The sequence below is a fragment of the Pleurodeles waltl genome, chromosome 11, assembly GCF_031143425.1.
Source record: "Pleurodeles waltl isolate 20211129_DDA chromosome 11, aPleWal1.hap1.20221129, whole genome shotgun sequence".
Classification (NCBI taxonomy): domain Eukaryota; kingdom Metazoa; phylum Chordata; class Amphibia; order Caudata; family Salamandridae; genus Pleurodeles; species Pleurodeles waltl.
This window is the reverse complement of record NC_090450.1, coordinates 177283830-177297047: the sequence shown is the minus strand read 5'-3', so window position 1 is coordinate 177297047 and position 13218 is coordinate 177283830. Positions and strand designations below refer to the sequence as shown.

The 13218-nt window shown below is 42.6% G+C and overlaps 1 protein-coding gene across 7 annotated transcripts in view; it reads right to left on the bottom strand.

Annotated features, from left to right (window-relative positions):
- LOC138265564 (von Willebrand factor A domain-containing protein 5A-like) overlaps positions 1–13218 on the bottom strand; it is a 613576-nt gene that overhangs the window by 434119 nt on the left and 166239 nt on the right. The window lies entirely within an intron of this gene.

The window sequence follows — 13218 nt, the reverse complement described above, 5'->3', positions numbered from 1 at the left end:
ATTGAGAAGCAAATGACAGAATATAAACAACACAACAAAAAGAGAATTATGATCACACAGTAAAATACTAGGAAATGTTAACTTCTTAGATTTCTAAACACAAAAAACATAATACAGAGATCAGTAGATACCATAGCGGAGATAATATTCATAATGCATTTGACTGTGAATTAGATCTTTAAAAAAAGACCCACAAAGACAACCAGAAAAGAAAGAAATAGGGAGGTGGACAAGGGAGGACATTATGTAGATGTTAAAGAATATGAATGAAGCCATATATTATTGGTAGTTAGAGGATAGTAGAGATAATATCATACAAATCCATAAACATAACATTACAAATGGAAATATTCCTGCTAATTAAAAAATGTCCAATGGGTGAGCAGTATATCCTAATCAAAATAACAATTAATAGATAAATCTTCAACAGTCAATATTAACAGCATGAATATAAATAATAATAAGAGTAAATAAAGAGAGAAGACAACTGTAGGAAAGTACCATCTTGCCTGGCATGTTACCCCCATATTTCACTGTATATATGTTGTTTTAGTTGTATGTGTCACTGGGACCCTGCCAGCCAGGGCCCTAGTGCTCATAAGTGTGCCCTGTATGTGTTACCTGTGTTATGTCTAACTGTCTCACTGAGGCTCTGCTAACCAGAACCTCAGTGGTTATGCTCTCTCATTTCTTTCCAAATTGTCACTAACAGGCTAGTGACCAATTTCACCAATTTACATTGGCATACTGGAATACCCTTATAAATCCATAGTATATGGTACTGAGGTACCCAGGGTATTTTGGTTCCAGGAGATCCCTATGGGCTGCAGCATTTCTTTTGCCACCTATAGGGAGCTCTGACAATTCTTACACAGGCCTGCCTTTGCAGCCTGAGTGAAATAACGTCCAAGTTATTTCACAGCCATTTACCGCTGCACTTAAGTAACTTATAAGTCACCTATATGTCTAACCTTTACCTGGTAAAGGTTGGGTGCTAAGTTACTTAGTGTGTGGGCACCCTGGCACTAGCCAAGGTGCCCCCACATTGTTCAGGGCAAATTCCCCGGACTTTGCGAGTGCGGGGACACCATTACACGCGTGCACTATACATATGTCACGACATATGTATAGCGTCACAATGGTAACTCCGAACATGGCCATGTAACATGTCTAAGATCATGGAATTGGGGAGACAATTCCATGATCCCCTGAGTCTCTAGCACATACCCGGGTACTGCCAAACTACCTTTCCCGGGGTTTCACTGCAGCTGCTGCCAACCCCTCAGACAGGTTTCTGCCCTCCTGGGGTCCAGCCAGGCTTGGCCCAGGAAGGCAGAAAAAGGACTTCCTCAGAGAGAGGGTGTTACACCCTCTCCCTTTGGAAAAAGGTGTCAGGGCTGGGGAGGAGTAGCCTCCCCCAGCCTCTGGAAATGCTTTCATGGGCACAGATGGTGCCCATTTCTGCATAAGCCAGTCTACACCGGTTCAGGGATCCCTCAGCCGAAACTGGACAAAGGAAAGGGGAGTGACCACTCCCCTGACCTGCACCTCCCCTGGGAGGTGCCCAGAGCTCCTCCAGTGTGCTCCAGACCTCTGCCATCTTGGAAACAGAGGTGCTGCTGGCACACTGGACTGCTCTGAGTGGCCAGTGCCAGCAGGTGACGTCAGAGACTCCTTCTGATAGGCTCCTCCAGGTGTTGCTAGCCTATCCTCTCTCCTAAGTAGGCAAACCTCCTTTTTTGGCTATTTAGGGTCTCTGCTTTGGGGAATTCTGTAGATAATGAATGCAAGAGCTCATCAGAGTTCCTCTGCATCTCTCTCTTCACCTTCTGCCAAGGAATCGACCACTGACTGCTCTGGGAGCCTGCAAAACTGCAACAAAGTAGCAAAGACGACCACTGCGACCTTGTAACGCTGATCCGGCCGCCTTCTCGACTGTTTTCCTGGTGGTGCATGCTGTGGGGTTAGTCTGCCTCCTCTCTGCACTAGAAGCTCAGAAGAAATCTCCGTGGGTCGACGGAATCTTCCCCCTGCAACCGCAGGCACCAAAGAACTGCATCACCGGTCCTCTGGGTCTCCTCTCAGCACGACGAGCGAGGTCCCTTGAACTCAGCAACTCTGTCCAAGTGACTCCCACAGTCCAGTGACTCTTCAGTCCAAGTTTGGTGGAGGTAAGTCCTTGCCTCCCCACGCTAGGCTGCATTGCTGGGTACCGTGTGATTTGCAGCTGCTCCGGCTCCTGTGCACTCTTCCAGGATTTCCTTTGTGCACAGCCAAGCCTGGGTCCCCGACACTCTAACCTGAGGTGCACGACCGTCTGAGTTGTCCTCCGGCGTCGTGGGACCTTCCTTTGTGACTTCGGGTGAGCTCCGGTTCACTCCACTTCATAGTGCCTGTTCCGGCACTTCTGCGGGTGCTGCTTGCTTCTGAGTGGGCTCTTTGTCTTGCTGGACGCCCCCTCTGTCTCCTCACGCAATTGGGGACATCCTGATCCCTCCTGGGCCACAGCAGCATCCAAAAACCCTAGCCGCGACCCTTGCAGCTAGCAAGGCTTGTTTGTAGTCTTTCTGCACGGAAACACCTCTGCAAGCTTCTTCACGACATGGGACATCCATCCTCCAAAGGGGACGTTTCTAGCCCTTGTCGTTCTTGCAGAATCCACAGCTTCTACCATCCGGTGGCAACTTCTGTGCACCCACAGCTGGCATTTCCTGGGCATCTGCCCACTCCCGACTTGATCGTGACTTTTGGACTTGGTCCCCTTGTTCCACAGGTACTCTCGTCTGGAAATCCATCGTTGTTGCATTGCTGGTGTTGGTCTTCCTTGCAGAATTCCCCTATCACGACTTCTGTGCTCTTTGGGGAACTTAGGTGCACTTTGCACCCACTTTTCAGGGTCTTGGGGTGGGCTATTTTTCTAACCCTCACTGTTTTCTTACAGTCCCAGTGACCCTCTACAAGGTCACATAGGTTTGGGGTCCATTCGTGGTTGGCATTCCACTTCTAGAGTATATGGTTTGTATTGCCCCTATCCCTATGTGCCCTCATTGCAATCTATTGTGACTGTACATTGCTTGCATTGCTTTCTATTGCTATTACTGCATATTTTTGGTATTGTGTACATATATCTTGTGCATATTTGCTATCCTCATACTGAGGGTACTCACTGAGATACTTTTGGCATATTGTCATAAAAATAAAGTACCTTTATTTTTAGTATATCTGTGTATTGTGTTTTCTTATGATATTGTGCATATGACACCAGTGGTATAGTAGGAGCTTTACACGCCTCCTAGTTCAGCCTAACCTGCTCTGCCAAGCTACCTTTTCTATCAGCCTAAGCTGCTAGACACCCCTCTACACTAATAAGGGATACCTGGACCTGGTGCAAGGTGTAAGTACCCCTTGGTACCCTATACAAGCCAGGCCAGTCTCCTACAACAACGAAAAAGGAAGGGACTCCCTTATTGTATTGCCTTATTCAGAGACAAAATGTCAAGTATTACCAGAAGTAGATTGTGTATAAGCTAGAAAGGGTTTTTAAATTTGGATGAACATTCCATCATTACCCTGCAATCTGTAACTGAGTTTTTCATATGATGCCATTTTAAACCTTTCAAGAAGTCATTCTTCAACTGTAGGGCACTGTGGTGTTCTCCGATGCCATAATATACACATTTCTTCTGCTACATTGAGTGCGGTAGCTATTAATCATCATGTACGGTTTGTTTGATTTGGAAGATCAGTAACACCATGTAATAGAACTAATTTTTCTGTTAAAGGAATTTACAAATGTATAGCTCTATGTAGAGAGGTAGTTATGGAAGACTAGTATTCCTTCGAAACAGGACATCGGAATACAATGTGTAGTGTATTGCAGTTCTCCTCTGGACACCTCTAACAAGTAGAATGGTGTAGTAAACCTGCTGTCTGGAGTTTTTGTGGTGACTAGTAGCAGTTATGAAGAATTTTGAAAAGAGTAAATTTAATTCTGGCCTTTCTGATTGCTTTATCCATGTTCACAATAACATTCTCCCCATTCCTCACCGGAAAAAGCTACATTAGGTAACCCTTGCTATTGACGTGGAGTTGTGATAGTAATAGGCATGAGTGTAGTTTGTGCACTTTGAGATTATAAAATCCAGAGACAACTCGTTGGTCTTTCCCTCAAATTGTTAAGCATTGTAACACTGAGAACTCCTCATGTATCCAAGGATATAGTCCTAATCTACTAAACACAGCTTGTTTTAGTTGTAAGTATTTCCCCTCTTGAGAACTAGGGAGTTGAAATTCTATCTGAAACTTTTAAGTTCACCTTCTAAAGTGAGTAAGTGATCCAACATTTGAATAGCTGCTCTCTCCCATATATCCCTGGGAATAGTCAGTTGGCGTGTATCCAAATCTTAAGCATAGATTAAATAATAGGGCTGGAAATTTGTAAAGCAAGCGATTTATGAATATAAAACATCTGGAAACCTGAAGTTGCCTGTACAGATTGTCTTTTAATAAGAACCTACAGTAGAGGATCATCAAATCTAGGCCAAAGATTATCCAACTGAGATAAATGAAGGGCTGTACATTAATCAATGCATGGTAAACTAAGGCCACCATAGCGCCCCTGAGCAATCAATTTGGAGATTTCAAATCTAGGTATCAGAGATCCACAAATAAAGGTTTTAATACCTTTGTCAAGGTCTCACAATATTGATATTTTAACTGTCAAAGACAACATACCTAAAACATAAGTGAAACAAGGCACTATAATTATTTTCACTGCCTGTACTCTACCCTAGAAGGACAAGATAGGACCATTTTTCGTAGTCCACCTTCGTTTTGGCAATAAGCGGATCTAAGTTATCTTGAATCATACTTTCTAAGTCTGCTTTGATATAAATACCTAGATAATTCAGGGGATCCACTTTCCATTGAAAATTGTAGCCAAAGATAGCTGCGTTTGTTGCACCTCAGGACAACGGAAGAGCTTCACTCTTATTCCAATTGACGTTGTAGCCGTAAATGATCAAGAAGTGAGAAATGGTAGACATGAGTGCAGGGAGTGAAGTAGGTAGAGCAGTAATTGTGAGTGATATGTCATCCACTGTTTTGCTATACTTCAGACTGAGACAAGACTAAATGAAACGAATGCAACAATTCAGCACTCTTAGTCTGCATAATAAATTTATTAAGGAACTTTTCAAGGTTCATATAGGGAAAGTGTGCAGGTCAAATGCAGCAACACGAATACACTTCTGAAAATAATCACAGCAATAGAATAATAATGATCATAGAAACAAACAATGAAAATACACTACTTCAATTATGGATAATATATCTATGTATAGTAATTATATATTCATGCACAATGCAAAGTTAAAAATAACAATTAGAAATGCATCACCATGGGGCTTGACATGGATATCATCTCTTTGCCAACTTCAAGTCAGGAACCCAGACGACTGCTGAAAGAAAGAACCACTCTCAATGGGAATGAAGCATGCAAAGGCGTCCCCTTTCCGGAATGAGTTCGATCTAAACCCAGTCGTCAAGCTTCCTCTCTTAAATACCTTAAACAAGCTGGAGAGGAGAATTCTAGAAACCCTACTCCCATACTGTAAGTTGTTGTTGTTCAAAAGCTGGCTGTACCAGTCCGTGTTGAAAGAGCACGTTAGAGATTGGCCACATCCCAAGGTGCGCTCCTAAGAACGAACTGTCCCCTGCTGTACTCTAAACATTCTCTGGTACATCCTTATCTTTCCCTCACTCCTCTGGGTTATGTCCTTGCCTTGGTGAGAAAGAGAGCGAAAACATGTTGCACAAGCTGTACGTGGAAAAATAACTGACCGTGTATGAAGCTAAGCTAAAAACAAAATGGAGTCAGTGGTCAAGATGGAGCTGGTGGTTAAATACAAATAGCATTACATCAGCATATAAAAGTATTTTTGAGATGTCTGCCAGTGTAGGAATGCCTGCTATTTGTGAACACTGTCTTATTGCTGATACAGGCAATTCAAGTGCAATAAGGGAAAAAAGGGTTGATAAAGGACAACCCTGGTGGGTTCCTCTTTGCACCAAAAAAGATTCTGAAAGGAAACCTCCACAGTTCACTTGTGCGGACAGTGTCTCATATAACCATTTGACTTTAGGGATATATTCATTGCCTAATCCAAACCTATATAATAATGTATAGAACATATAACTCTATTCAATGCATCAAAGGTCTTCTTTGCATCTAAGTCTAACTCTACTCTGTCTTCCTCAGCATTACTTTGAAAGCTGGAGTATGTGAACCAAGGTGTGTAGATGGCTACAAGAGTGTCTGCCTGGCATGAATTCAACTTGAGAATTATCTATGAGTTCAGAATTAACTTGTTTGAAACTTTTGGCGAGAATGGTAGCTAATATCTTTGAATCTGTATACAGAAAGGAAAGCAGATGATAGTTACTGCCGTATAATGGATCTTTCTCGGGTTTGGGAAGGATAGTTATGATCACAGGTCCCTGTAAGATGCGCACCTGGGCGGCCACATATTCTGTCATTAACTGCCGCACAGAGGGCCTGAATGAGTGTGCATTACTAAGGGATTTTCTGCAGAGCAACAGCAGCACCTTTAAATGGCAAAAGCAGAATGTAAATAAAACAAAAGTGAAGACTATTGATGTGTAAGCTGTTTTGCTAAAATGAGAGGAAGTGGATCCTGTCATACATGGCAGGATTGGGCTCTGAATCGGTAATTTAAGTCAAGGTGATAAGTGTATTACAGTTCATTTTATGGCTCAATTAATAACTTCTTTCTAATTGGACAGATTGCAATCTGCTCTTGTGCTGAAGTTAGTGTGGCATGCTCAGAAAACATGTCTGAGAGGCAGGTAGCACACTAAAAGTGTTGCCCTTTTCATCACATCTTTAGAAAACCTTTGTTTTTACCCATTGGTTGTTTGGAAGCATGTCTGCAAAACAGACAAAAGATGTGGGATGTGTGCCTTGAAATATGTTTGTTGGATCATGCTGAACTTTTAACACCTAGGGAAATACTTAAAACAACAGTGTTCTACAACTTTTAGTTGTGGGGAAGGTTGAAGGGGAGTGTGAGTTCCCTTTCTTGCCCCTCCATGACACTGCAATGACTTACTGTCTGGAATTAATACTAAGCCACTGTAAGAGTCTATCAGCAATGATATGTGATAAACAAGCTATGTTTCTGCTACATTTGGACTTTCATGTTGGATCAATCAATCTGCAGTTGTAAACTGCTTTTTTGCAATATTCATTGTATTTTTGATCTCTAAACATATGTTGGTAGCCTGGTAGCATTGCCATTCTTCGGTTGAGGTTCCTATGAATGCTGTTCACTACTGGATTCAAGCTAGTCTGGCTGATGAGGGGCGATACCCCAAAACCTGGTCCCAGGATGCTTGTTTCTGGTCCATGGAGGACCTGGCCTGGCAGTTCGGGCTAGACTGTTCCAATGCGGAGCAGGTTCAAGACTGATCTGCATATGGCTGGGTCCAAACTAGGGTGCCATGGTGAGTGAAAGAACAATTGATTTAACTCAGATCTGTGACTGGGGGTGAGTGTTTGAAAAGTGTCAGCACTCCATCCATCATTCTTTTGTGTTGCTAAAGTTGCCTTATGTCGCCAGGGTGTGCCCAGACATGGGTCTCTTGCTCACTGTGCCACTGGATTCAAGCTAGTCTGGCTGACGAGGGGGTGATACCCCGAAACTGGTCCCAAGATGCTTGTGTTCCATCCAGGGAGGACCTGGTCCAGCAGTTCAGGCTGGACTGTTCCCATGGGGAGCAGGGTCAAGACTGATTTGCATATGGCTCTGTCCAAACTGGGGTGGCATGGTGAGCAACAAAAGAACAATGGATTTAACCCAGATCTGTGACTGGGTGTGAGTGTTTGGAAAGTTTCAGCACTCCGTTCATTATTCTTTTGTGTTGCTATATTACAAAAGACAGCCATTGCATCTCATCTCATAGCATTCACAATGGATGATATTTCTCTTGATATAAAACGTGGCTTAATTTCATAGGTTAGCATGATTAATCCTGTACCAACAAATTATACCATGCACCAGAAGAATGACACTCAACAAATAAACGGCAAAGGAACTTTCTATCTCCGGTCAATAATTCTTCTGTGTATGCTGGCACATTGTGAAATATTGGATTAGTTCAGAAGTCCCACTACCTGATCTAGCATTTTCTTTAAAACCTGTAGCTTTTAGCAAGACTAATAATAGTTAAATATTTAATTAAAAAAAATTAAACTAAGAGGTTGCCCCCCAGTCATCCTTAGAGGTTGCACGCTTAGTGGCATTATGATCCCTGTTGAATATCATTTGCACACACAGCATAGAAAAGAATACACACAGGCGCTGCACTGTCAAACACCAAGGAAAATAATTAGGGGGATATGGTAATGATAGCTTTATTTCAGAGTGAGAGGACTACCAGTTTCCTTCGCTTCTTTGTAGGCCACATAAAGGGCAACTATTGTTTCTGGTTTTACCCAACGGTAAAATTACCCATGAAAACTATTTTCTCCCAGTGGTTTATTGTATGGGAGATTGAAGATTGCTTGCATAATTTCAACCTTGTTATTTCACCCGCCAGTATGAGCTGATCCTGTTCAATGAGGCAGAGGAGTGCTATTTTCTCAAAGAATTCCTGTTCTTTGAGGTGGCGATCACCAATCTATGAGCAATATAACTTTGTATAATAATCTGCAAATGTCTTAGGTATTGTCGAGTCTCAGCTATTATCTTACCTTCAGAGTTATAGATAGCTGGAAAAGCTGTCATAGCTACTCTCTGTTTTAATTGTATCAGTAGTCAGTAGAAATGGCCAGCTTTTTTCTGCTTGTTTGTAATTGTGAGCCTTAAGCCTGTATAACATTTTTTTGCTTTCAAAATATATAGTTTATGAGGCCCCATCTTAATCTTTTCCAATCTAGACATTTCAGTTGGATTAATAAAAGGAGCATGTGTCAGGGTTTCTATATCATTTTCTAAAATGGTCTGCTATTCTGTTCTGCACTTATTGGCTATATCAGAATCACTCATAATTTGCCACCTAAAGGTGGCTTTTGCAGCATCCCACAAAACTTTAAAGGGAAGATGCTGAGCCTTTGGTTTCTTTCATATTTTCAACTGTATTTGTCATTGTGAATTCTACTGGTAGTTTGTATTGAGGTATGTTTAAAGGCCACAGTTTCCTACAAAGGTGTTTCAGACCCCTCATGAAGCTGGAGAATAAAAGGAGCATGATGTGAGAGAGTGCAATTTCTAAAATGTCACAATCTAGAACTTGTGGGATAATAAATATGAAATAAGGAAATTATCTATTCTAGAATGGGTATCATGTACTGCCGAGTGATATGTAAACCGCTTATCTGATGCATGTAGTAAATGCCAGATGTCAATGAAACCAAGATCCTCTTGGGTGCCTCCCAGTATCGTTGTGTCTCTGCCGCCTCTTATCTAGGGGGGCTCGTTCTGTCTAACATCACATCCGGGGTGAGATTCCAATCGCCCCTCAGAACTATTTTGCAAATTCCCATTTCTGTTAGAATTCTGTTCAGATGAAAGAAAAAGGGGCTTCGGTCCCTCCATCACGAGTTTAATGGATATCGTGTCCACCTTATCACCAGTGCCATAGGATATAATGCACTTGTAATAAGGCGGACACAATACCTGCCACAATTTGACAGAAAGTCCTCCCATCAGACTCTAAATAAGGCCCTAATCTTTTATCACAAAATATATTTTTAAAGGTCAAACAATGATTAAAAAGATGTTCCGAAGCAAGAGTAATACTAAGAAAAAGGTAGTACAAGGGTAGCAGAGATGAATGTTTTTTTTGGCATACGCAGGGAATTGTTCCCTGTTGCACATGTTATACCTGTTAATTGAATGAGGAAGCCTATACTGCAGTACCCTGTCCTGTAACTGGTATCTGTGTTTCAAAACCTTACACTGCTGTTATCCATGCTCCACCCGTGTTGTATATAAGTGAAGTTTGGTGAACACCATTTCACCATAGTAAAAGCCAAATGTATTGGCAGGGTCATGGAAAGGGGAAGAGAAGGTGCAAACAGGACCCTAAGCTGTAAGCGGGTAGCATGGGGTTGAAAGGGGGCACACAGTGCAAAATGAAGCACAGAATTCAATTGGGAGGACAGGGTGCTGGGGTAATGCAGAGTGCAAGGTGGAGGGCAGGAGTAATGGTGGAAAGGCGAAGCTACTGGTGTAGACGAAATGCACAGGGTACAGGTGGTGTGCAGTCAATAGCAAAGGGTGTTACAACATAAGAAGTGGCAGTAATAGTGTTACAATCACTCTTCCATATTCAATTGACATGCAAAGTAATGAGCAAGTCTGTATGCAACAAAAAGTAAGCCCTGGGTGCAATTTGGAATGCAAGCCCTACTGCAAAAGAGTTGGTAGTCAGTGTTGCCAGAAGGGTCCACTGTACAGTACAAGTCCAAAAAGTACGAAATGCACACACAACAAATTCCAATAACTTGTCAATATTCTACGTGGTAAGGAAAAGTGTAAAAGCCAAGCGTAGTTAAATTTCTTTATTTTATGTGACGTGATCAGTTCTTCCACGTAATCAAATTTCCAACACAACTGCCGACACGTGTTTCGTCACACCAGTGACTTTTTCAAGGCTGTAGAAGTATATAAAGAACACCAAACACAGTAAAACGAAAATGGATGACAGAGAAAAACCTGGTAGGTATAATTATAATATGTCAACAGACCAGGGTGACACAAAACGTTCCACCAAAAGTGCTATCCCGAATACCCAGCAAATAAATCCAAATCGTGTTTCCGTGCAAATTGGCAAATGTTTCCAATTGCAATACAATAGAAGGTGTGGATACTGACATCCACATGTAGGTATGACTGAAAGAGTGAGAAAGCACCAGGTCTAACCAAAAGAGACTAAGTCAAAACAATTTTGCTAACCTACTATCAAGTAGTACGTAGATCCACTGTTGGTGTATGCAATAGTCCAAAAATGGCCATAAAAATATCTGGCTATAACCCTGAAAGACGATAACTGTGCAGATGTGAAATGATGCACTCGCAAAATATTACTGTCCTCACACAAAAGTTGTTGATACACTAACCTGTCCAAAGTACACGAGTAAGCTTAAATGATAAGGGTGGACATGTGCCAATAATCGAGATATAGTAATCTCCAGTTAGTCTAGCAATGAAAATCCAAGTAAATGGTTAGTAGGAAATAAACATCCGAAGAGTCAAAACTGCAGTAAAAACATGCCAAGTAAACCCAAGAGCAACATACCCTACAGTGACAGGCATTTCTCAAGCGGTTGAAGAAATTGTCACGTAGGCTCTCATTATTCTAATAATGAGACTACTGGATTTGAGCAGCAGGATCACCTGCGGTGTCGGGGACTGAGTTTAAACCACTACAGGTGACACCTGTGACCCCAATCCGGGTTTTGCTCTGACTAACTAGCAGTGACTCATCTCTACCCAAGAGCAGGGATGATTGGGCAGCTGAGCGCATGACACAATTGACTTCTCAGGGAAATTGTAATCACTCAGATCTCATCAGTTTCTCTCAGTTACATTAGTCTCACATATACAAGGACAAGCAGAGGCAGTATATGTTTCAATAAGGTATTAATGAAGCAACTTCATCGTAGACAATAAAGCATGTACTGCAATAACCAGGATGATAAAGCTTGACAGGATTAAAATTGTGACAAAGAAAGTAAAGCATGGAAATAATGCTACCATATTGTCACTAGAGTCAATAGACTAATTCCTACCTAGGCTATATTAGAGCACAGCATGTTAAGCTCTAGTTCTGTCCTTCCGGTTCCCCTTGGAAGACATTATCCCCCATACCTCAGCAAAGGCCTGAAGTCTGCATAATCAGCTGTGTTGAAGTGTTCAGCAATCAGCAAACAGTTGTGGTCATCTGGCTGGAATTCCCTTTAACGTGTATGGGACAGGGAAGTGTTTTTATAATAAAACAGCCGATGTTCTGAGAAAATGTCCCTACATAAGGATGTGTATGTTTTTATGAATACCAGAGACAAAATGTTACCACGTTTACCGGCAACCTATCTTACTGCAGCCTTGAGAGAAACACAGAGTGAAAGAAATGTCTTGTTCAAGAACACAGTGCTGGCCTAGGCAAAGAACAGCTTGATAGAGAGAAATAAAACAAGACCGCAAATGTGGCTATTGCTCAAATAATAAATGAAGCTGTATAAAATATATCGCAAATGTGGCTATTGCTAAAATAATAAATGAAGCTGTATAAAATATATCGCAAATGTGGCTATTGCTAAAATAATAAATGAAGCTGAATAAAATATATCAAGGTTAAAGTGCACAGCGGCAGGCCTAGTGTGCTAAAATAACATGCATGGAGCTATAACTAAAATGGCTACACAACAAAATCAAACCCAGAGCATTATGAGTCCTGTATCTATAGCTAGGTATGGCTGGCTAAAAGGAGCTACAAGAAATGAGTATAACTATAAGTATATTATACCTCTAGATTTAGTAAATCTCCAAAGACCTAAACACAGGCTGCCCAGCATCAACTGAAAGTTACATGTGTGTTCACAGTGAGAACAGGGGAAAGATACTCCCTCTAGTGCAAATGTAGTCAATCGAATAATAATCACAGGTAATGGAGACTTAAAAATGTTGCCCGAGTCTTTCTTGAACCAAAGTTTGTGTACTCTGGATAATAAAATGAATCAAACAGTTGTTACACACAGTTTGGCCCTCATTCTGACCCTGGCGGTCGGCGGAGAGACGGCGGTCGGACCGCGAACAGACCGGCGGTATTAAAAATGGCATTCTGACCGCGGCGGTCCCCGCCGCGACCGACCGCCACTTCTCCACTCCGGCCGCCGCGGCGGTCATGACCGCGGGGCTGGAGTTTGCGCACTCCGGCCCGGCGGCCGTCCCAAGACCGCCAAGGGTATTATGACCCTGCCTACCGCCGCGGTTTCTTGCGGGCGGGAACCGCCGTGCGAACCATGGCGGTAAGCACTATCGGGGCCAGGGAATTCCTTCCCTGGCACTGATAGGGGTCTCCCCCACCCCCCACTACCCACCCGAGTCCTCCCCCCACACCCTCCACCCCCCTGCCACCCCCCAGAGGTGGTACGAACCCCCTCCCCACCCCCACCCCGACATGCACATACATGCA